Below are 24,961 nucleotides of genomic sequence, written 5' to 3'. Positions count from 1 at the left end.
CTGTGTGTGTGTGTGCAGGTAGGTAGCAGGTGGCATACAAAGGTTGCCCCCCAAGATTACCTCTGGTGTACATCTCCTACACAACCCCCTTCCCAATGTGCGCAGGCACGACTGTGAACATGATGTATTGAAGAGTCCAAGTCGGGTGAATGTAAGTCGAGATTATCCTGGGTAAGCCTGGGCCTGACTTAATAAAAGCAAGCGGAACTGAGTCCTTCCCAAGAGAATCTCTTGCCAATTCTTCAGACTAAGCTGATGTGAGGAGGCATACGAAGGGTGCCATGTGGCAGGGGGTTGTGGGCAGATTCCAGGAGCTGAGAGCAGTCACCAATTGACAGCCAGCAAGAAAATGGGGGACCTCAGTCCTATAATCACAAGAACCACATTCTACCAGTGAACTTGGAAGGAGACAAGGAAGAAATCACAGCTTCTGCAAGGTAAGATCCTGGACAGGTGGTCCGGCAGCTAACCCGTACAAGGACTCCTGATTCATGGAAATTGTGAGCTAATATTTGTGTTTCAAGCAAATAAATTTGTGGTAATTTGTTACACAAAACAAAAAACACAATGTGTATGTATATAACTCAAATAAAAATTGTTGTACCACAGTGAAAGTTTTTCCTCCAGAATTTTGGCTACACTGATTTGATCACAAAAGATATAAAAATTAACATATTTTTATTTAGGCAGTATAGCAGGTTTTAAAGCCTCAATCTGGTAACAGCTAGCTTCACGCCAGAAACTGAACTGGGCTCTCCAATCTTTATACACTGAACATAGGTTTAATAAACTTGCTTAAAGTCACACACTTCAGAAATATCAAAATCATAATTTGAACTCAAGTCTATGGAATTCTAAGGTTCATACTCAACCCACTAAATCACCTTCTACTTTAAAGTAACATTCTTCTTTATAATCTAGTTTGATTAGTATCAACTATTCCACAAAGCCTATTTAAAACTATTTTTAGTACTTAAAAATAATAAACTTGTTTCCTGAAAACTGATACAATTTTATTTTTCTTTTTTTTTTTTTTTTTGAGACGGAGTCTCGCTCTTGTTACCCAGGCTGGAGTGTAATGGCGCGATCTCGGCTCACTGCAACCTCCGCCTCCTGGGTTCAGGCAATTCTCCTGCCTCAGCCTCCTGAGTAGCTGGGATTACAGGCACGCGCCACCATGCCCAGCTAATTTTTTTGTATTAGTAGAGACGGGGTTTCACAATGTTGACCAGGATGGTCTCGATCTCTCGACCTCGTGATCCACCCGCCTCGGCCTCCCAAAGTGCTGGGATTACAGGCTTGAGCCACCGCGCCCGGCCTACAGTTTTATTTTTCTCAAGGCGCAACTGTTCAGCATTACAGATTTGGTAATTTCAGCTTTCTCTGAGGATGCGACCTGTATTTAAAAAGTCCTGCCAAGGAAACATCCTGAGACCAGATTAAATCTGCAACTCCCAAAACTTCTTATGTTTAATGTCTATTTCCATATAACTGTATGACTACTTCATTCAGCATAACTGAGAAAACCCTATTTCACAAGACTAACGTTCACAAAAAATATTTTTAACCTTTTAAGCATCAACACTACTATTTTAGGACATCCTTTGTTTAATCTGGCCATTCTGTGTTTTGGTAACATAACTAACAATTTAACTTTTCTTGGAGACTGTAGGAATTATTAGTAACTATTACACTAAAATTAGCACTTAGTACAAGACATTGCCCCAAAACTTTTTAAATTGCTTCTGATGACAGTATCCTTCTTCATTCATTTCCTTTTTTTTTTTTTCCATGAAGGTGAGAGAGAGGATACAGGTACATGACTTCTAAGCCAGTATGACATAATGTACTTCTACAAAATAAGGTGTTCACAAAGGCCCACACAGCATTCTTCAGCATACCAACTGGTCGGTCAAAGCACTAAAATCACAGTCTAATATAAAAGATGAAAACAAAACTTAAGATGAAGAGTTAGGTCCTTAGTGTCACCTCCAGCTACAAGTCTGGGTATCTGTAAAATGAAGTCAAATCCCAAACTCCAAATATTCTCACCATTTCCATGATGGCAATTGTTAATCTCTTTTAAGTAATTAGGTAGATTTTATTAATAGTATAAAAAACAGATATTATTTGAATCTGTAAACTGAAAAATTCTCAGGCTATACTCCAAAATATGAGAAAAGCCATATGCATGAATATGGTCACCACAGCACTGTAATGGTGACAATTTAAAAGTTAATTAGAAGTAACCTAAATGTTTAGCAAATAAATATTTGCTAAGTAAAATTATGGTACATTTGCTTGAACTATTATGCAGCCATTAAAAAGTTAGCAACCAGCAGGGCGCGGTGGCTCACACCTGTTATCCCAGCACTTTGAGAGGCCGAGGTAGGCAGATCACAACGTCAAGAGATCGAGACCATCTTGGCCAAGAGAGTAGAAACCCTGTCTCTACTAAAAATACAAAAATTAGCAAGGCGTGGTGGCACATGCCTATAGTCCCAGGTACTCAGGAGGCTGAGTCAGGAGAATCACTTGAAACCAGGAGGCGGAAGTTGCAGTGAGCTGAGATCAAGCCACTGCACTCCAGCCTGGTGACAGACCTAGGCTCCATCTCAAAAATAAATGAATAGAAAATAAAAAATAGCAACCAGAAACACTACTATGGGGGGAGATTATTTAAATACTACGATCATAAATAAGGTGGGGTTAAATATACACAGGACTTCATAAATTCAAGAAAAAAAGTTATCTTGGAATATTTGGAAGAAAAACAAGAGAACTCCCTATAAAGATTAAAGAGTAGCCAAATCAATGAGATGACTTGAGTATACCCTCAGGAAAACATGTATAACCTCATGTCCTGTTCAGCACAATGTCACTAACACCTAGAAGAGTACATGGCACATAGCAGGCATTCAACTATTTATTAAAAGAATTATCTTCCAAATTGCAAGCAAATGATCTAATAGCCTGCCTTTCTGATTTGTGTAACAAGTTTCTTAGAAATCTGGTTGGCAATGAGACAAGGTAAAAGCTTTGATCAAGGAAGAGATCTGATGCACTCACCCGCAGATCACCATTAAATGAAGTCAGTGGTTGCCCAGTAAGTCCACCCCATCCTACTGAGACAGGATAAATCATTAAGCTAATGCTGTGCTCCTTGCTGGGATTTTTCTCCCCTATTCTGAGAATGAATCAGACCCAAATACTGCCTTTCTTTTCAGAAGAGTTCTAAAACTGGGCCTAAAACAAATCTGTTTCTTTGGCTTTTGTTTTCTGAGAGCAGAGTTCTCTGAAACGATTTTGATAGTGTGGAGCAAGGGCACTCAAAGGCCTGGATGGCATTCTTCAAAGCTGGTCCAGGAAAGGACCCTGGAAGCAGGAATGGGACTGTGTCCCCTTGTAGTTATGCAAAAAGGAGGCCTGGATGGGCACAGAGATCCTTGGGGGATGATAGAAATGTTCACAAACAGGATTGATTATGGCTGCACAGTTCTGTAAATGTAACAAAAATAATCTAATTGAATGGAGTGAATTTTAAGGTAAAAATTTAAGTAAATTGTAAAAATTTCATTTAAGTAAAATGTAAAAAATTCATTTAAGTAAAATGTAACTCAATAATGCTCCTTTAAAAAAAAAAAATCAAGAGCCTGGTTCTGGAAAACTGAGGTCCAAACACTGAATAGAACTGACCCTGAGAGATGTTACTACCCTTAAGGCCAAGACAACATTTCTAAGTCATTCATCCGTAAGCTTCAACAATTCTCGTTCACAAATGACATGTGAAAAAGACTGAAAGGAATAAAAAATAAAATCATTGTATCACTCACAACTGTCACTATTTGCTTTTCTAATTAAAAAAATTTATTTTATTTTATTTTGAGACAGAGCTTTGCTCTTGTTGCCAAGGCTGGAATGCAGTGGCAGGATCCTAACTCACTGCAAACTCTGCCTCCAGGGTTCAAGCAATTCTCCCACCTCCACCTTCCAAGTAGCTGGGATTACAGGTGCCTGCCACCACACCCAGCTAATTTTTTGTATTTTTAGTAGAGACAGGATTTCATCATGTTAGCCAGGCTGGTTTCGAACTCCTGATCTCAGGTAAGCCACCCACCTCGGCCTCCCACAGTGCTGAGATGACAAGCGTGAGCCACCACACCTGACCTAAAAAATAATTTTGAAAAGCTAATAGGCAGTATTAGGAGAAAATCATTCAAGGACTCGTACTATGTGGGTGGGGATGTTCATTACTGCCCAGCACTGGGACAATCATTTCTAAAAAGAAATTACTGCTCCCATTCTTGAGTTCAGGCAAACAAACTGGACCCATGTCTTTCTGGGAGCATAGCAGAAACAGGGTCTGTGAAAATAGCCTAAGGCTCCCCTACTTCTTTTCCCCAGTCCACAGTCCCCTAAAGTGATTTAAAAAAAAAAAAAAAGAAGGAAAAGTAAAGAGAAAAACACATGCAACTAAGGAAATCCTCTATCCATTACAAAGAGAATGCAGAAATAAAGGTTAGGAAAAATAAGAGTTACATATTTTAAATAAACTTTTCTTTCCCTCCCTTCCAAAATCTCGATTTGCCTACACCAAGATTTTTCTTCCCTCAAAGAAGTACGTCTAAAATCATTTTACTTAGGCTGGTTACCACTAAGAATTACAAACACACACACACACTCTCTCCCCCCACAACACACACATGCACATACACATATAATTACTTATATAATAATTGTGGGTTTTATGATAGTTGGAAAAAAGAAGTATGATTGAGTTATGATTTTATTAAATAACAATCATGATTCAAATATTGTTTGTCTGCCATATGCTGGATGCTGAGACTACAAAATGGGAAAAAGAAACAGTCCTACCCTTAAAGTGACTCAGTCTAGTGAGGGACAATTATAACAGGAACTACATGAGGACAACAGGGCTCCATAACCTAGATATAGGTAAGAGGTAAAACGTTCAGATCCTTAGAAAAGGGAAACATCTAAGAGAGGCAGGCTCTGTGGCAAACACCTGTAGTCCCAGTTCCTCAGGAGGTCAAGAAAGGAGGATCACCTGGACCCAGCAGTTCAAGTCCAAAATGGACAACATAGCAAGACTCCAGCTTCTGGGAAAACTAAAATTTAAAAAACTTAAAAATGAAAAGATGTAAGAGTTGGGAAAAGAAGAGACTGTGTACATGACCCCTCTTCTTCATCTGTGTATTCCAAATTTCTCTCATTTACATGGAATTCAAGCATTAATGCTTTATCTCCTCTAGAGAAATGTCGTATTAGTTAACGTTTGCTGATGAATGAACTAGACAAGAACTATACTGTTCAAATCCATGTTTAGAATCTGTTTGCTCTTTCTAGAGAAAAGGCTGTGAGTTAAGTAGAGTAAAACCGAAGTGACAACTTGTCTGACATGCTTTCTTGGCAGGAAAACAACCACGAAACTAGTTAAGTAAACCACGAAACTAGTTAAGTAGACCCAGACACAACGCAACAATCAAGGCTAATTAAGAACTACCTTTCCAGCAAGATGAATTACAAAATGGTGGTGGCCTAAACCAAACTAGAGGTAGTACAAACAGAAATAGGTGGAATAAACTAGAAGACATAATATTGACCAATAATGTTTCCATACTGATCAAGTACCTTATCATTTCAGAAACTTTTATCATAAGAATTTCTCACCCACACTTCCCACTCACAAGCCTCAAAAAAGAAAGAAGTGAGCACAGAAAACAGCCTAGGAAGGTAACATGAATTAACTAAAAGCCTCATCCAATGCTGTTGTCAGTGTAGATCTAACGTGGATCTACACTCTACGTTATGATGCTAACAGATTCAGTTGTCTGACTATGCCATCTTGTTTAAGTAACTTCATCAAAAATGAGGCTATTTTAGTAGAGAAAATTCTCAATAACCAGGGTAATACTTGAAAATTTAACTATAAAAACAGGATGGACATATAAAGCCTAACAGGTATGGAAATACAAACTACCTTCTAGAATCACAGACGAAGAAGTCAGAGGGGGAAAGCCACAGATTATTTAAGTCCGACTTTTTTCATATTTTACAGATGAGGGCCTGAGGCCCACATGATCAGTCTAAGGCAGAACTTATAGGCTCCAAGGCCTTCAAATCTCTTAGAAATAAGTCTTACAGAATTATAATAAAAATCAACTTAAAATTGAATGAACAGATGTATGATTAGGTTTTCAAAAGGTGAACTGTACCAGTATATTTATAAACCCCGGAGAAAGGGGTATCTGAAGTGACACAATTCTCAGGTAAACTTTCAGTCAGAAATTTCATCTTTTTATTCCAAATGTGTCCCAGCTCCCCCACACCTGATCTGACATCTGTAAGTATCTGGTTCTGTATTGGTACCTCTACAAAAGTTCTATTTCTTCCTTTAGACGGTGTTCCCCTTTTACTTTGATTCCAACTGTCCCTATAAAAAGGATTTTTTTTTAAAGCCTAGATACAAGGGGTGCTATTGAAAGATATTTATGGTAAACGTTCAAGTATAACAGTACTCGAAATTAAGGCCAAATAGGATACAGCAGGCTTGCAACTCTAAGGTAACAATTATATTATGAGCTCTGAATACATTTAAGTTTTTATACGTTAAGTCCACGCCTTAAAACCAAATGGCAACGCATATGATGCTGGCAATAATTACATGTGTGTGCTTCTACTTTTGGTAGAAAAATTAGCATACCCAACTTTTACTGAATAATAGCATACATCATTTTTGCACCATAAAAAAAAATACTGTACCTTACAAGCCATACAGACATAAAAAAAAAAAACTATTTTTTTTTTTGGACCTCAATAACCTGAAATACTCCCGTTTCAAAAACCAACCTCTCTCACGCTTCAGCCCTGAAAAGAATAACTTTCATCCCCCGAGAACAAAACGCAGCCTGTCCAGAACCCAAGGAAGCAGAAGGACGCCAGAGGGGACCCTTCAAACCGGATTCCGCGTTCTCCTGGGTGACATCATTTCACCTGCGCCTCGGCAAAAAGGGAGGGAGCGAGAGAGCGAGGCCATCTGCCGGGGAGCGGGCCAGCGGCTGCGCGAGCTGAGGCCGCGCCTCCTCGCCGCCGCGGGAACAAAGAGCGCCGAGCGGCCGGACCAAGTCTTCGCCCGAAGAGTCGCGCGCGGTACCGCAGGCTCCCAACGGCCCGCGGCCCGTCCCGCCCTCGCGCTGGAACCAACGGCCGCAGAGGCCAGTACCTGCGAGGGGAGGTTCCGCCCTGCAGGGCAGCTCCCGCGGCTCCTCGCTGGGCCGCCGCCTCCTATTGTGACTGCTCGCCCAGCCCGCGGCCAGCTCGCCAGATCTGCCGTCCGCGGGCCTCCTCACCCCCGGAACCCCGGCTCCGACTGAGGCGCTGTCACGGCGCTTCCTTCCTCCTGGCACCATCACACGGGCCGCGCCAGAAAACGACGGCTGCACACCCAGAGATGACAGAGTCGACTAACACCTCGGAGGCTCCATCCTCTCAGCCCCCGCGTCCCAACAGCCTGGGCCTCGGACCCGTCCCGCAACACCGCACTAGGAGCCCCGCCCCGCCGCACCCCGCCGCACCCCGCCTCACCCCGCCTCACCCCGCCTCACCCCGCCTCACCCCGCCTCACCCCGCCTCTGCGCTCACAGACCACCGCTCGCTGCGCGCCGGCGCACTGGCCTCCGCTGCGCGCGCAGGCGACGCCCCTCGCCGCTAGGCCGAGAGAAGCGCGGCCCTACCACCCGCTCAGTCCCCTCGCCAGCACAAACCTAGCAAGCCCAGCGCGCCAGCCCTTCGGAGCGCTCCTCCCTTTGCCTCTAGGCCCGTCACCGCGCGCCGAGCCCCCTTTGTTTCCACCCCGCGAGGGCGGGGAGGGGGGAGGGGGAGGGGCGGGGCGCGTCCCGGCGCAAGATTCGGACTAGTTCCGGCAACATAGCTCGGCGCGCAGCCCCACTGCGCAACCCCGCCCCCACTGCCCAGCGGACAGCAAGGCCCCAGTTCCCCAAAACGTAGTTGTTCCTACTGTTGCGTGCCTCTTACCTACAAAACTGCAATCAAACAGTAACTAACCTCACGTAGTTCTTACAGCAGAAGTGTATTCACGTGGCCCGAATAGTAGGAATTTTTATTGCAGTAGACAGGTGTCTCTCAATGGAGCAAGAAAACAGGTTTGAACCCACCTTGTCCGAGGCTTCGTTAAACCTCGCTGGGGAGGGGAAATAAGGACAAAGATTGAAGCCGGCTTGGCTCCTGTCCTGATAATCACGATACAAGAGAGGAAGTAAAAACTTCCATAAAAGCACTATACATACAAGGAAAAAAAGTAAAGTGGTATCAGTTAGAGAGAGAGAGGGCCGTCAACAGGACATCATGGAAGTAGCGGGCTTTTTAAAGCAGATAGAAATCAGATGTTTCCCACAAGGATGATGATCATATTTTAGGGTGGTAGAGTGAAATTATTAAGGACCAGTCAACAGAAAACTCAGGTTCTAGTTCTTTTGGCATTACTTAAACCAGTGTCTCCTTCCTTCTCTGGGCCTCGGCTGCATCCGGTAGAAAATGGGGGAAATCAGACTAAAATGATGTTTCAGGACTTTCTTTCTGGACCTTGTACATTCTCTTTATGAACAACACTATACGGTAATTATTTGTGTACATTGTCTCCCATATCAGACTGAGCACCCAGACTCTTGGGACTGTGTAAACCCAAGGCCCAAGCCTAGTGCCAGAAACACAACAGTAGGTGTTTAGCAACTACTGAATCAAAGTTCCAGCAATAACATCACAGGCTTTTGCAATTCCAGGACAAACAAAGAGAAGCTGGAATGAGGTATCAGGCCCCTGTGAACATATCCACCCAGATCCATACTCCCATTATGTAACCCAGTAACCCAGTTAACCAGTTGGCTCTCTCCTGAAGCAGCCAGTTTGGAGATGATCACATCTAAACTTTTGTTTTGGTAAAGTATCAACCATACCTTTAAGTATATCCAACGTAACCTATTCTATCCTGTGGATCCCTCACAAATCCCGATATACTGTGAATTCATCTCACATTACAGCTTAAAAAAAAAAAAAAAAAAAAAAACTTTCCTACATAACCAGACCACCCTGAAGCAGCTTTTCCTCCAAGCTTGGATACAGACTATGTGAAGAGAGGGAAGGGGGAGAAGAACATCAGGAAAGGAAATGGAAGTTACCATTTGGGAGCTAACTGTAAGAGGCAGATTCCTCAAGTGCTGAATTCAGCAGCAAAAATCTTTACAGTCCTCCAGCATTCCCCACCTATAAGCTTCAGCAAATCCCTTTGAGCTTCAGCCAACCTTTTGTGAGGCAAACTTCCTGAAACCTCTCAAATGGTTACCAGTCTTCACTAATTGGACACTTAGGGCTTAACCTAATAAGTCTGTCTAACTATAACAATGCTGTCACAACTCCAAGCTGGATAGTTTGAAATCTGTACCACAACTTTTTTTTTTTATTTGAGACAAAGTGCTCTGTCACCCAAGTTGGAGTGCAATGGCTAGATCACATCTCACTGCAGTCTCGGACTCCTGGGCTCAAGCAATCCAGGCTGAATTTTAATTTTCAGTAGAGACAGGTCTCACTATGTTGCCCAGGTTGGTCTTTAACTCCTGGGCTTAAGCAATCCTCCCACACTGGCCTCCCAAAATGCTGGGATTACATATGTGAGCTACTATGCACAGCCTCTAATTTATTTCTTAACGAGAAAATCTTAAGCCATGCTAGTAAACACCCAAGGAATAGGCAGGCTTTTAAGGTGGTGGGCCACCTTTGACAACCTAATGTGGCAGCGTTAAAGTTACACCAGAGCAGTCACTTAACTACAGTCCAGCTAAAATTTTATTTGGTAGGTTGTCTGCAAAGGTGAAAAGTCCCATTGTAGAACTGTCTTAATAAAACTTTCTGCAATAGTGCAAACATTCTACATCTTCCCCCCTCCTCCCCGTTGAAAAGGCAGCCACTAGCTAGTGACATCTGGCTACTGAGCACTTGAAATGTGGCCAGTCTGACTAATGAATTGTCCAGGATCAGTTTTTAAAGCCACACAGGGCTAAGGGACAGTACAGCATCTATAAGAAAAGAAGGTGCTTTTGGCAAGAGCTTTTTGAGAATTCTGATTCTGAGGCTGTCCTTTAAAAAACTGGTTTTCCTGACAAAAGTGAAAATTGTGAATGACTACTAAAAACTGTTATTCCAGAGGTACCCAAGTCATTTGAGTCTCTTCAATTTTAAAATAAAAATATAGCAAAACATTGCTTACCAAATAGGAAAATGCTAAAGTTCCTTCAGATGGTTCTGGTAGTTATTCAATGAGATTGTTTACTCTGGTGTTCTGCCATTGTAATACATGGAAATAACAGCAGCCAGTATACAAAAACTGCGTAGGATTTTAGAACTGACCACCTAGTGAACAAATTCAACCTATTCTTCAATGTTAAATCTCACCCACTTTTCACCTTTTAAAGAATGTGACTCTACAAATTCTCTTTCTCTTTTTTATACCATCATGTTTTTCCTCTTTGTTGGATTATTCCTAACAGAACACACAAACACACCAGTAATTTCTCCCATCTTTAAATCTTTAACTATAATTAATGGTTTCAGGTTTGTGTTTCTAGTTGCTGTTATTCTCCTGTTTAAAAAATATTTCCCTACACTTGGGTCATAAAGACATTTACCTATATTATTTTCTCAGAATTTTTATTATTTTCTCTTTTTCAATTAGAGCTACACATCACTTGGAATTGATTTTTTTGTGTCGGTGAGGGGGGAATCAAGTGCCCCCCTCCCCCATATGGACATCTACTTGACTGGAAAAGACTACTGCCAACTGCTCTTTTGTTTAAAACCTGTGACCCCATATACATGACTTTGTTTCTGGGTTCAGTAGTCTGTTGCACTGTTCTCTTTATCCCTATGCTGATCCACACCATGGCAATTACTGCAGCTTTATAAGACTTCCTTTTATCCGTTACAGCAAGTTGTCCTTCAGAGTAGATTATTTCTGGCTTTTTGAGTTTCCATAGGAATTTTAGAGTCAGATTATTTCAAAGGAAGGAAAGAAAAGACAAGGAAAAAGGTGAAATTGCTAGGATTTTCTTGGGCTGCATTAGACCTAGAAATGAGTTAACGGATATTGGAAGATTCAACATTGTAAAGATAGCAATCTATAAGCTACTTACTTGAGATTTCAGTTCTTTCAATAATATTTCACAGTTTTCTGTAAAGGTCTTGCAAATTTAGTTCTTACGTTTATTCTAGATTTTTAATATAATTCAATTATTAATTCTAATAGTTTATATCTCAGTTCTTTTGAGTTTTCTATACACACAATCCTGTTTATATCCTTGTCTATTTGGAAGAAAATACTGACTGTTTCATTTCTTTCTTTTCAACATATACTCATTTTTTTTGTCTTACTGCACTGGCAAGGGCCTCTAGTACAGTGCTAACCAGACAGCTTTGTTTTATTCCAAACCTCAACTGAAAAACTGTCAACATTTAAGTATGGTGTTTACAGTTTTTTTTTTTTAAGACCCTTTTAGCAAATTAAAAGAGTTCTCTACTATTTCAAATATGTTAGAAGTTCATCATACATGGACCAGGCACAGTGGCTCATGCCTGTAATCCCAACACTTTGGGAGGCCAAGGTGGGCAGATCACCTGAGGTCAGAAGGCCAGCCTGGCCAACATGGTGAAACCCCATCTCTACTAAAACTACAAAAAATTAGCCAGGCGTGCTGGCACGTGCCTATACTCCTAGGTACTATGGAGGCTGAGGTAGCACAATCGTTTGAACCCAGAAGGCAGAGGTTGCAGTGAGCCAAGATGATGCTATTGCACTCCAGCCTGGGCAACAGAGTGAGACTCTCTTTTTAAAAAAAATAACTTCAAATATAGATGTTTGATTTTATGAAAAACTTCTGTATCTACAAGTTAACCATATGACTTTTCTGTTAATGTGAATTTGATTGGTTTGGGGATGTTAAACCAAATTTACACTCCTAATAAACCCATTTTAGGCTTACTATATTGCTCTAAATGGTTGGTTTATTTAGAATTTTTGCATCTGTGTTTTGATTGAGATTAGCTGTAATTTTCCATTTCTGTAATGTCCCTGTCAAGTTTTGTTACAAAGACTTATGCTAGCTTCAGAAAATGAATCAGGGAGTACTGGCTCGCTTTCTGTTCTCTAGAAGTGTTTCTTTAAGACTGGTGTTACACCTTCATTAAATATTTGGGAAAATTTGCTGGTTAGCTAACTGGACTTGGGAGTTAAATTTCCTTAGATGTCCTATTTTCTCTTTATTTCTTACTAAGGCAAAACAACTGTAATCTTAGGATATATATGTAAGAAAGATCTCATTCTGAAATTCACTGTTTCTAGAAAACCATCTCCCAACCTTGTTAACTTGAAGGGTGCCATTGCTAGAAATACATTTTAAAGCACACTGCATAAACAATAATCATAAACAAATTTCAAGTGCTAGTTAACAGTCTGTCAAATGGTAAATATACAATTTATTTTTGTGACCAGTTTTGCATTTCTAGACTTCAAGGAATATCTAAATTATGACTATCTGAAGGATCTTTTTACAAAAAAGGTGACTGTGGGGTTACAGGCTATCCTTCTTATCCGAACTCTACAAACTTTTATATAACACCTTACGGCATTTATCAAATATCTGTTTCCTCCTATTAAATTGTAAGCTCCTCAAGTCTCAGTTCTGCTTTGTTTATATATCACTGATACTGATGTTGGGGGAATAACAGATAACAGAAAATACACAAAAATGGAAAGAGGATCATCTCCTATTTTAAGGCATTGAAAGGCATGATTCAAGTTGTCCATAGGGCCAGATAAAGAACAACTTGTCCAAATGCTGAAGAACCATTCACATGTAAGGGAAATGCCAAAGGAGGTGCTGGGTAGAGAATGGCTTACCTGCTGGAAGTTCTGGACCTCTACTAATGAGAAGGCAGTTTCCCATTGGTTAACACTGTCAGGACTGTTCTGCCATCACACCCACTGCCAAGTATCTCGACTGTAATCTCACTCCAACAACCTCAATCTCCATTGCTGAGTTAGTGGCCTCTCCAGTGTATTCTAAAATAGCATTAATCATTCTGCCTTCCAACTTTGTATTTACTTGGTACTTCTGCCCAATAAATAGTAAACCTCTTGAAGCCAAGGACTAAACCTCACCAAATCCGGCAAGGGGTTAAGCACACACCATGTGCTTAATAAATAGTTCAATTAATGATATGTAAATATTTCACAGCAGTGGTTGATTCTACGTTTCTCACTAGGTAAATTCCCAAGGAGAAATGAAGCACGGGAACAAAGCGCAGTGAAAAGAGAAGAAAAGGGATGCAAAAAAATAAATTTCAATTTTTTCCCTGAAGCTAGCTTTGCTGTCATCCCTAAGTTTCCTTTCTTCCTCCAAAACCAGCTAAAAGGACTGAAGAAGATAAGGCTGCACTGGGGGAAAATGTATATTGGCTGAAAAGCATTTAGACTACACAGTATCTACAAGCATGCTAAAACTTGATCTACTACTGCAAAACAATCAGCATAAGCAGTTTCCCTCAGAAATGTTAACGCCTGTCAGGTAGAAAAAGTTAATTAGCAGCAGCTGCCGGCTATAGCAGCTAGAGACCACAAGAGGGAAGCAAAGGCTCATCCAAATCCAAGTCCACTGGAAGCCTCCCACATAGAGCCACTTATCTAGCTTTGGGGTGGAAGAGTTGGTTACGATGGCTGTTTCCACAGTGCAGGTGGGAGATGACTTGGACTAAACCATGGTAGCTGGGATGACAGAGGGAAAGCTCATGGCAGTGAAGGTGTGAAGGGGCTAAAGCAGGTGGACAGTGAAAAGCCATTGGCCAGGAAGAAGTTCAAGAGGGAAAAATGAAGAAACCTAAGTGCCTAGGACTGCCTAGGACAGCCAAGTCAGAAACAGAAAAATAGAGACCCATACCAATCAGAAGTGGAGAGCCAAGGGCACAGATAAAGCATGCACTGCACGTCACAGCATATGCAACCTCTAGAACAGGGTAAACAGGCAGGAGCTGACTGGGAGGCAAGAGGCGTCCACTGGCCTGCTGTAATCTATACTCTTTGAAGGCAAGCTCTTGCTCATTCTGTTCCGGGGAACAGACAGCACCTTGGGTTTGACTGTGGTTGCTTCAGAAGCTTCATCTTAGGGGCTCATATTCTGGTACTACATACAGTTCTTACCAAATCCAATGGAGACTCAGAGCACAAAAAAAAAGTTTGCCATATACAGATCTAGGTTCTTCTTTTCAACAAAGCCAATCCCCTTTCTTAGGAAGGAACCATCTATTTTTTAAACCTGTATTACATTTAGGTTGTTCTCAGTGTTTTGCTATCACAAAGATATTATGAACATTCTTGTACATACATATAGTTTGGCATGCATTTGAAAATGCATGCATAAAAGTACAATTCTAGAAGTAGAATTGCTGGTTCAAACAGTATGTGACTTTTCTTAATTTTTCAAGATATACTGCCTCCTAAAAGGCAGCATCAATTTTTTTTTAATTTTTTGAAGCAGGGTCTCACTCTGTTGCCCTGGCTGGAGTGCAGTGTCATGATCACAGCTCACTGCAGCCTTGAACTCCTGCGGCTCAAGTGATCCTCCCACGTCAGCACCGACTAGCTGGGACTACAGGCATACGCCACCACAACGGACTAATATTTGTATTTTTTTTTTTTGTAGAGCAGGGTTTTGCCACGTTGCCAAGGCTGGCAATTTTTATTCAAAGCAAAGCTAACTGATTGTAGTTTAGAGTTGACCCTGGAAGGGAATCAGCAGTTTTCAGGGTACTCCCAGAGGAAAGATAGGCTGGCCATATGGACAGCAGTAAGCCAAGCATCAGGGAGAGAGAAGCCCTGAAGCAGCACTTGGACCAGTATACTTTCAGTGCAGCCATATTTCATATGCAGCTTTAAGTTCTCTTTGTTCTAATGCCCTTCTGTGAAATCCTTTATTAAATATTAATAGCCTAGGAACTAGGCCCAAACTATGGTCTTACTAAATACAATAGCCTAGGAACTGGGCCTAAACTTGAGCCAAATCGACACCAGTGAGAACAGCTTTGTACAGCTGGTGACCAATGGGCCATGGGTCAAAGGACTGGCTGCAAGGACAGGCAGTTTACCTAGGAAATCCCAGAAATACTGAAATACCTGGAGAGGAAAGCCAGACAAACTGTTCAACTGCAGTTAAGAAGAGCAAGGGCTCAAATCGTTAAGAATTGGACATTAATGGAAAATGTGATCCCAAAACCTAGTGAAATAAGGACGTAAAGTTATACTTATATAAGTGCTTCAAGAAAATAAATGATGGGATAAGCACATAGTTACGTGTGGTGGCTCACCCCTGTAATCCCAACACTTTTGGGAGGCAGAGGGGAGTGGATCAATTGAGGTCAGGAGTTGGAGACCAGCCTGGCCAACATGGTGAAATCCTGTCTCTATTAAAAATACAAAAATTAGCCAGGTGTGGTGGTGAACGCTGGGGTAAACCCAGCTACTTGCGAGGCTGAAGCAGGAGAACTGATTGAACCTGGGAGGCAGAGAGGTTGTAGTGAGCCAAGATCACACCACTGTACTATAGCCAGGGGGACAGAGGGAGAATGTCAAGAAGGAAGAGAGGAACAGGACGGGGAGGGGGAGGGGGAGAAAGAGAAGCACAGACAGCTAACTACTTTAGTTCTGGGAAGGTCAATGAAGAGAGAAGTCCATGAGAACAGACATGGGAATCAGAGTCTTAAAGTTTGAGATGCAAAAAACATTTAAATGTTGCAGACCAGACTGCCTGAACGTCTTATTATTTCCATTATGTTCAATGAGGAACACACTTTTCTCTAGGGAATTCTGGTGGAGCTCAATTACCTGCACAGTCAATAACTTGCTCTAGATGACACACCCTGCTATAGAAGTCTAACATCCTGCATTCATGAAATGTGACCAGCTCACTACAACTGCCAGTGTTTCCACTGATGATAGTTTTAGAATCCTGCCTAACACGAGTAGTTTTGCAAAGGCATATGTGATACACGGCACATCTCCACAAACCCTGCAACTTCCTGCCCGTGCCACATACTGTGGCCTTCCAGATAGTATCTAAGGAAAAGAAGAAAATATGTGGGCAGATTTCTAATTTGTACAAAACAAATCATAACATTAAATAAATAATAAATTTAAAAAGGCAGGACAACTCTTTGTAAATATAAAATTTAAGATTTCACAGGAAGCTTATTTATCTTCCCATGGCTTGCTTATAACCTGTTGCAATAGTGTCTTGTAAATAAAACAAAATAAACTTCCCAGGTAATGACATTTGAAAGGCCAACAAAGTAATCTCTAATGACAATAATCGCAAAAATATCTATTACGTGGTAGCTCTAATCAGATATTTCACAATAAAGCAAAGTGAGAATCTACTGAAAAACACAGTGGGCCACATAATCATATACTAAATCAATTCCGGGTAGATAAGAAAAGATAATATGAAATTAACAAAACTTTTAGAAAATACAGGTAAGTAGCTGAATAGAGACAGATTTCCTAAACCTAAAGGCAATGAAACACTACAAAGTAACATATCACTAGATTTGTTCCTCAAATTATTATTATTTCTAAATTTTGAGACGGAGTCTTTGCCCTTTCGCCCAGGCTGGAGTGCTGTGGCATGATCTTGGCTCCCTGCAACCTCTGCCTCCTAGGTTCAAGCGACTCTCCGCCTTAGCCTTCCATGTAGCTGAGATTACAGGCGCCCACCACCATCCCTGGCTAATTTCTGTGCTATGAGAATCCATGCCACCAGGAACAAAGGAAAAGCTATGAAACCTGCTGGCAGATCTACAACATGGAAATGGCTGGCAAGATCAACTTTTGATGCAAAAGAATCAGACAGATCCGAGGCAGGAATGCTAAGGTCTGTAGATAAGATATCCCATGTGAAAACCCCCAACCAGTTTTTGTCTCCATCTCTTTTCTTTCTACAATCCTATTTTCTATTACTATTCTCTACAATTAAACTCAATCACGTTTCTAAGAAGGCCTCCACACATAAAAACAATCCTATCAGTCAGCAATGGACCCTCTCTTTTATTAAGTAAAGGAAGAAACTGGGTCTGAAAGTAGTCTAGGAGTAGAATGGTGTTTCCCAGGGGCTGGAGGAGGAGGCAATGAGGAGTTATTATGGGTACAGTTTCAGTTTAGGAAGATGAAAAAAAAGTTCTGGAGATGGATAGCGGTGGTAGCTGCACAAAAAGGTGAATGTACTATATGTACTTAATGCTACTGAACTGTACACTTAAATGGTTAAGATGGTACATTTTATGTTATGTGTATTTTACTACAGTAAAAAAGGTTTGAAAGTCAAAAAAAGCAATTTATGTAATAGTAGGTGAAAATATATGTAAATCATGTCTAATAAAGGGTTAATATCCAGAATATATAACTCCTAGAACTGAACGGGGGGGGGGGGGGGGGGAAACCTGATTAAAAAATAGCAAAGGGAAGTATAAATCAAAACCACCATCTCACACTCATTAGGATAGTTACTATATTAAAAAAAAAGAAAATAACAAGTGTTGGTGAGGAGAAACTGCAATCTTTATGCATTGTTGGTGGCAACGTAAAGTGGTACAGCTTCTATGAAAAACAGTATGACAGTTCCTCACAAAATAAAAAACTGAATTACCATATGATCTAGCAATTTCACTTCTGGATGTATACACCAAAAAGAACTGAAAGCAGAGTCTTTGAAGAGATACTTGTACACCCATGTTCACAGCAACATTATTCACAATAGCCAAAAAGTGGAAGCAACCCCAAGTGTCTATCAATAGATGAATGAACAAAATATGATGTATATTACAACGAATTTTTCTTTTTGGGAAGGAATCCTGTGCCATCACCCAGGCTGGAATGCAATGGCATAATCTTGGGTCACTACAATCTCTGCCACCCAGGTTCAAGTGATTCTCCTGCCTCAGCCTCCTAAGTAGCTGGGACTACAGGTGCCTGCCACCACACCGGACTAATCTTTGTATTTTTTAGTGGAGACTGGGTTTCGCCACGTTAGCTAGGCTGGTCTCGAACTCTTGACTTCAAGTGAACCACCCGCGTCAGTCTCCCAAAATGCTGGGATTACAAGTGTGAGCCACCACGCCCAGCTTTTCTTTATTATTCAGTCTTATAAAGAAAGGAAATTCTGGCATATGTTACAACATGGATAAACCTTGAGGATCTGCTTACTGAAATAAGCCAGTTACAAAAAGACAAATAGTGTATGATTCTACTTGTATGAGGTACCTACAGCAGCCAAATTCAGAGAGACAAAGTACAAGGGTGGTCTTTTAAAAATATGTTGGATTATGCCACTCCTTTGCTTAAAACCCTCCACTGGCTTCTCAAAAAAGCAGAATGCAATCTATACCTTCCCTGGCTTACCAAGAACTACATGGGCTGGCCCATGCCCACCTCTCCAACCTCATCTCATATCATTCCCACTCCACATCCACACTGCTTGCAATTATCAGCCTTCTGTTTCCCTCATCTTTCTGGCTTTAGGGATTTTGCACTAGCTGTATTATTTTCCTGAAATGTTCTTTCCATAGCCATGATTTTCACCTGAATTGTTACTTCCTATCATTCAGATCTTTGCCTAAGTGTCATGTTCTTAAAGGGCATCTTCAACACCTAATAGAGAGCAGCTTACTACTCAATTACTTGCACAACATGAACCTTAAAATGATCATGTGATATGGTTTGGGTATTTGTCCCCTACAAACCTCATGTTGTATTTTAATCCCCAGTGTTGGAGATGGGGCCTCGTGGGAGGTATCTGGATCTTGGAGATAGATCTCTTATGAATGGCTTAGCACAATCCCCTTGATGAAGAGCGCACTCTCGCTCTGGTAGTCCAGGAAAGACCTGGTTGTTTAAAAGAGCATGCCAATGACTGGGCGTGGTAGCTAGTGTCTGTAATCCCAGCACTTTGGGAGGCCAAGGCAGGTGGATCACCTGGGTTAGGAGTTCGAGACCAGCCCAACCAACATGATGACACCTCATCTCTGTTAAAAATACAAAAATCAGGGCTGGGCGTGGTGGCTCACGCCTGTTAATCCCAGTACTTTGGGAGGCGAAGGTGGGTGGATCACCTGAGGTTGGGAGTTCGAAACCAGCCTGACCAACATGGAGAAACTCGTCTCTACTAAAAATACAAAATTAGCTGTGTGTGGTGGCGCATGCCTGTAGTACCAGCTACTCAGGAGGCTGAGACAGAAGACCGAGATCACACCATTACACTCCAGCCTGGACAACAAGAGCAAAACTCCATCTCCAAAAAAAAAAAAAATTAGCCAGTCCTGGTGGTGGATACCAGTAATCCCAGCTACTAGGGAGACTGAAGCAGGAGAATCACTTAAACCCAGGAGGCGGAGGTTGCAGTGGGCCGAGATTGCGCCACTGCACTCCAGCTTCAGGGACAAAACAAGACTCCATCTCAAAAACAAAACAAACAAACAAAAAGCATGGCATCTCCCCACAACTCTCTCTTTCCCTCTATCACCATGTGACATCACCTCTTTTCCCTTTGCCTTCTACCATAATTGTAAGCTTCCTGAGGCCTCACCAGAAACCGATGTGGCACCATGCTTTGTCTAAAGTCTGCAGAACTGCAAGCCAATTAAACTTCTTTATAAAATTTCCCAGCCTCAGGTATTTCTTTATAGCAATACAAGAATAGACTAACACAATCATGCTCAGTGAGAGAAGCCAGACACAAAAGGCTATATTTTGAGATTCCATTTTATGAAATGTACAGAACAGGCAAATTCACTTAGAGAAAGATCAATGGTTGCTGGGATGGGGGGGCAAGAAATAATGAGAAGCATGTGTTTCTGTTTGTTTGTGTCATCTATGATTTCTTTCAGCAGTGTTTTGTAGTTTTCCTTGTAGAGGTCTTTCACCTCTTAGGTTGGCCAGGCTGGTCTTGAACTCCTGGCCTCAAGGGATCCGCCTGTCTCGGCCTCCCAAACTGCTGGCATTACAAGCATGAGCCACCACACCCGGCCACTTCTACCACTTTTTTAAATGGATAAACACTGCTTAATTTTTACTAATCTAGTTCCTATCTTAAGCTAGACTATCTTTTCCTACCAAGGTATAATCAAGGAACTTGATTTTACAAGGATGAAAAACATTTCATATAAATATGGTAAGAAAAAAAATCTGTTAATACTGAAATTCCAGTTGTTATTTCTCAGGAGAGAAACTGAATAGAGTGCTGTGTTTCTTTTTACAATAAATATGTGTTAAAAAAAATTTTTTTTGAGACAGGGTCTCACTCTATCACCTAAGCTGGAGTGCAGTGGCTTGATCTCAGTGCAACCTCAAATAATCCTCCCACCTCAGCATCCTGAGTAGCTAGGACCCCAGGTGTTTACCACTAGACTAATTTTTGTATTTTTTGTACATACAGGGTTTTACCATGTTGCCCAGGCTGGTCAGCTGGTCTCAAACTCTTGAGCTCAAGTGATCCACTCGCTTTGGCCTCCCAAAGTGCTGGGATTACAGGCATGAGCCACTGAGCCTGGCCAACAATCAGTGTGTAATTTTTAAAAATTAAAAAGAGGGCCAGGCACGGTGGCTCATGCCTGTAATCCCAGCACTCTGGGAAGCCCACCTTGGCTTATGTGCGATTCAGAGCAGGAGTCTTTTCTTGACAAGAATTCCTTATAGTAGGCTTCGTTCATTTGTCTTGGAAAAAAAAGCACAATCTAGCTTGTATATAAGTAATCCTATGCATATTGCCTTCAGGGAAGATGGAAAATGTACGACAGGTTCAATAGCCCTTATCTAAAATGCTTGGGACCAGAAGTGTTTGGGAATTTGGTTTTTTTTTCAGGTTTTGGAATATTTGTGTTATATACTGGTTGAGCATCCCAAATCTGAAAATCCAAAATGTTCCAGTGAGCACTTCCTTTGAGTGTAAAATCTGCACCCAGAAAGTTTCCATTTTGATAGCATTAGAGAGTTCGGATTTTTAGTCAAGAAAAGACTCCTGCTCTGAATCGCACATAAGCAGTTTAGGAGGAACTCCCCTATTTTCCTTTCTCAAATGGCCATCCTTCCTGGCACTGTATTGAGAACTCAGAAAAAGTATATAATTGAGGCTACAATTAATTCACCTCAACTGAAGGAATAGTCTTATCAAACTCTTCAATATTTTATCTCATTTCAGTATCTAGGTGAAACATGAATACAGGTGGCACATGCCTGTATTCCCAGCTACTTAGGAAGACTGAGGAGGGAAAATCCCTTGAACCTGCAGGGAGAGGTTGCAGTGAGCCGAAACTGAGCCACTGTACCTAAGCCTGGGTGACAAAGTGAGACCCTGTCTCAAAAAACAAAAATAAAACGTACAGAATTCTGACCCTGACACATGGTAGGGAATGACTTGGAAGACAGGCCTGCAGTAACTGATAGTCATTAATCAGAATAAAGGCCTGGGGGCAAAAAAAATAAACTACAAGCAAAGACTGTTGCCAATGGTTCAGTTCCACTGTGACTCTCCAAGGCCTTCTCCACTTGCAGATATATTTCTCTGAGCATGTCATAGTTGAATGGGTGAAGTTAAAATGGAAATAGCTTTATTCAGACAGCAGAGTACAGACTCAAGCTAGGCAGTTTGGGTTGAAATCCAGTGTACTACTGTGTGATCTTGGTAAATATTTAATCTATGCCTCAGATTCCTCACTGATAAAACTGGAATAAAATAGTCCCTACTTCAAAGGGTGTTCTGATTACCCAGTTAAGAGGACATCCTTCTCCCAGTTCTTCTATTCCCCCTTCCCCACTTTCTTTTTCTTCACAACACAAGTGATCAGTTAACAATATCTTTATTGTCTTGTCTCTCCCCATTCACAGAAAGCAAGCCCCATAAGAGCAAAGACTTCTGTCTGTTTTGTTCAATGCAGTGTCCCCAATACCTAGAACATTGCTCTGTATGTAGTAGCTACTCAAATATGTTTGCTACCTAGAAAGTATGGAATATGGCCCTTTGAACTAATGTAAAAATAATGCTGGAGGGCGATTTAATAATTAACATAAGAGCTGAAATCAGATTATTCCAGCACTCTAGACTATAAACCGATACATAACAGGAGAGAAACTTTAAGCTGGAGAACAACAGATCAAGCCAAGGACTTTGGGACTGGCCACTAACTCCAAGGCTCTAAAGGGGATGTCCAACAAATACACTGGCCTCATACTCCTTGCCTAAACATGGTTCCATCCCCAGTCACACATGGATTAGTTAAAAGTGAGGAAATTTATAAGAAAAATCATATTTTCTTCCCCAATCTGAGAAATAAACCATGTCTGAAAGGTAGGGAAAGACGACAAGCAAAGAATCAACACATGTTTTGACAATGTGCTCAGAACACCTAAGCGAGTATTTTATATGACTTGCATTTGATATAGAAATCTGGTCTAGCCCCAGCACTGTGGGTTACCCCTGAACAAGTAATTTCTCCCATGGTGGTCACAGCTCCCAAGTTAATTTTTTTTAAAAGTAGGATGGGGCTGGGCGCGGTGGCTCACGCCTGTAATCCCAGCACTTTGGGAGGCCAAGGCGGGCAGATCACCTGAGGTCAGGAGTTTGAGACCAGCCTGACCAACATGGAGAAACCCCATCTCTACGAAAAATACAAAATTAGCCAGGTGTGGTCACACATGCCTGTAATCCCAGCTACTCGGGAGACTGAGGCAGGAGAATTGCTTGAACCCAGGAGGTGGAGGTTGTGGTGAGCCGAGATCGCACCATTGCACCCCAGTCTGGGCAACAAGAGCGAAACTCCATCTCAAAAACAAATAAATACATAAAAAGGAAGTTGGCCTAAACGTGCTCTATGATCCCTTTAATTCTGAGTGAGACTATACGAGGAGGTGGGGAAGGGAGAATGATTAAGTGTGCAGCAGGCAACAGGTTTGCTTTAGTTTTTACAAAACCAATACCCACATGTTATAGAAAGGAGTCAGGGGGCTGTTGTAAATGTAGACATCTGATTTTTAAATATGATATCCACCCACTCTCCTCCCCAGAATGATGTCTGATGATCCTGTTGAAACTACAATCTGGCCGGGTGTGATGGCTCATGCCTGTAATCCAAACACTTACCCGAGTCGGGCAGATCACGTGAGGCCAGGAGTTTGAGACCAGCCTGGCCAACATGGTGAAACCCCATTTCTACTAAAAATACAAAAATTAGCTGGTAATGGTGGTGAACACCTGTAGTCCCAGCTACTTGGGAGGCTGAGGCACAACAATCACTTGAACCCAGAGGCAGATGCTGCAGTAAGCCAAGATCTCACCACTGCAATCCAGCCTGGGCAACAAAGGGAGACTCTGTCTCAAAATACATAAACAAACAAACAAATAAAAATACAAAAAATTAGCTGGGCATGGTGGCACACGCCTATAATCCCAGCTACTCGGGAGGCTGAGGCATGAGAATCGTTTGAACCTGGGAGGCAGAGGTTATAGTGAGCCAAGATTGTGCCACTGCACTCCAGCCTGAGCAACAAAGGGAGACTCAGTCTCCCCACCCCACCCCCCACAAAAAAGAAAGGCTATAGTCTGTAACTTTTCTTTTATCCACTGCACTTACTATAAAATGCTTTATTAGAATCTTTATCTGTTTTGTATTTGGCTGTATTCCCTAAATGCCTAGACACATAGCTACCAATCAAAAAGTACTATTTGCTGACTCAATGAGTTGAGTGAATTATAAATACACAGTCAAGAGACCCTAATCCAGTTTCTCCATTTCCACTTAGGAAACAATCAGTATATACATGGTAGATAAGAAGAAAGGAGAGTAGTTTCAGATAGTTCTTTAATCTGCTGATCTCCTGTTCCTTAATAATCTCCCTTAAACTTCACTTCCCTTTTTTCCCCTGTATTTCTGGAAAAATCTCAGGTCTCTAAAGCACAAAATCAGCTATAGAAAGATTAATAAATTAGGGAAAAAAAAAAAAACATTTTAAGTGGAGATAGGACGTACCTGGCAAAGGTAGACAGAAAGCTTATCGTTAGAATCCAAGGTCTGGAGACAACCCAGAGGGCAGTTTGGCTTCTATACCATAAAGGGAACAAACAGATACTAGCATAATACACTTAGCAAAAGAAAAAAAATTTAACCGAAAAGCACCTTCATAATTATGAAGGACAATCACTTGCAACAGTAACCTAAAATGATTTTGCCTTCTCCCTCTATCATCACTCTTAATTTCAAATGCTCATTTCTAAAATCCATGGTATACAAAATTTTATGTAGCCAACTATATGCATATTCTAGAAGTCTCTTTCAGTGGCTTGCCTTTGAAAGAAGTTAAAAGTGAAACTCATGCCTCTTGATTGGTACAATAATAAAGGAGACTCTGGAATGCTATAAGCTACCACTCTCTCTCTAAACAGAGTGAAATCAATCTGAGCAAAGCTCACAAAGACAAAGAGACCAACAAACAGAACAAAGTAAGCCATTTGGAAAAATCCCAATGATCAACCAGCTTCTTGATCTAGCTCCAACACAATGAGAGAGGAGGATCTTATCAAAACAGCAGAAAAAAAAACTGCTTAGATTGGTCTGCACTGGAAACTACCAAGGGAGTGATAGATTCCTGCATATAACACACAGGAAATGGGAGGGAAGCCACTGGAAACTGATGGTGAAAAAGACTAAATTTAAGTCCATCCAGATTGGCAGCCAGATGTTCCAAATGCCGAGCCCACAGAAATATTTACTGCAAGGGCTGGGCCATCAAGTGTACTGATGAGTACTGGAAAGTCCCTAGAGACCAAGTTTCTTTAGAGATAAA

At 41.4% G+C, this 24,961-nt stretch overlaps 1 protein-coding gene across 13 annotated transcripts in view; it reads right to left on the bottom strand.

Annotated features, from left to right (window-relative positions):
- Positions 1-24,961, bottom strand: part of RNF38 (ring finger protein 38) — a 141,676-nt gene that overhangs the window by 58,985 nt on the left and 57,730 nt on the right. For 2 of the 13 annotated variants that reach the window (XM_012463371.2, XM_012463374.2), the window contains exon 1: positions 7,244-7,677. The exons of 5 other annotated variants lie outside the window; for them this stretch is intronic. The gene's annotated coding sequence lies outside the window, so the exon portion shown is untranslated. Of the gene's footprint in view, positions 1-6,870; positions 6,891-7,243; positions 7,678-7,784; positions 7,899-24,961 lie in introns of those variants that run through there. 6 more of the 13 variants (XM_012463370.3, XM_064379994.1, XM_012463375.3 and 3 more) reach the window with 6 other exon arrangements.

This window comes from Aotus nancymaae, unplaced genomic scaffold, assembly GCF_030222135.1.
Source record: "Aotus nancymaae isolate 86718 unplaced genomic scaffold, 86718_ANA_hifiasm-v0.15.2.pri h1tg000003l, whole genome shotgun sequence".
In the NCBI taxonomy this organism is placed as follows: Eukaryota; Metazoa; Chordata; class Mammalia; order Primates; family Aotidae; genus Aotus; species Aotus nancymaae.
This window is presented reverse-complemented; position numbering and strand designations above follow the sequence as displayed.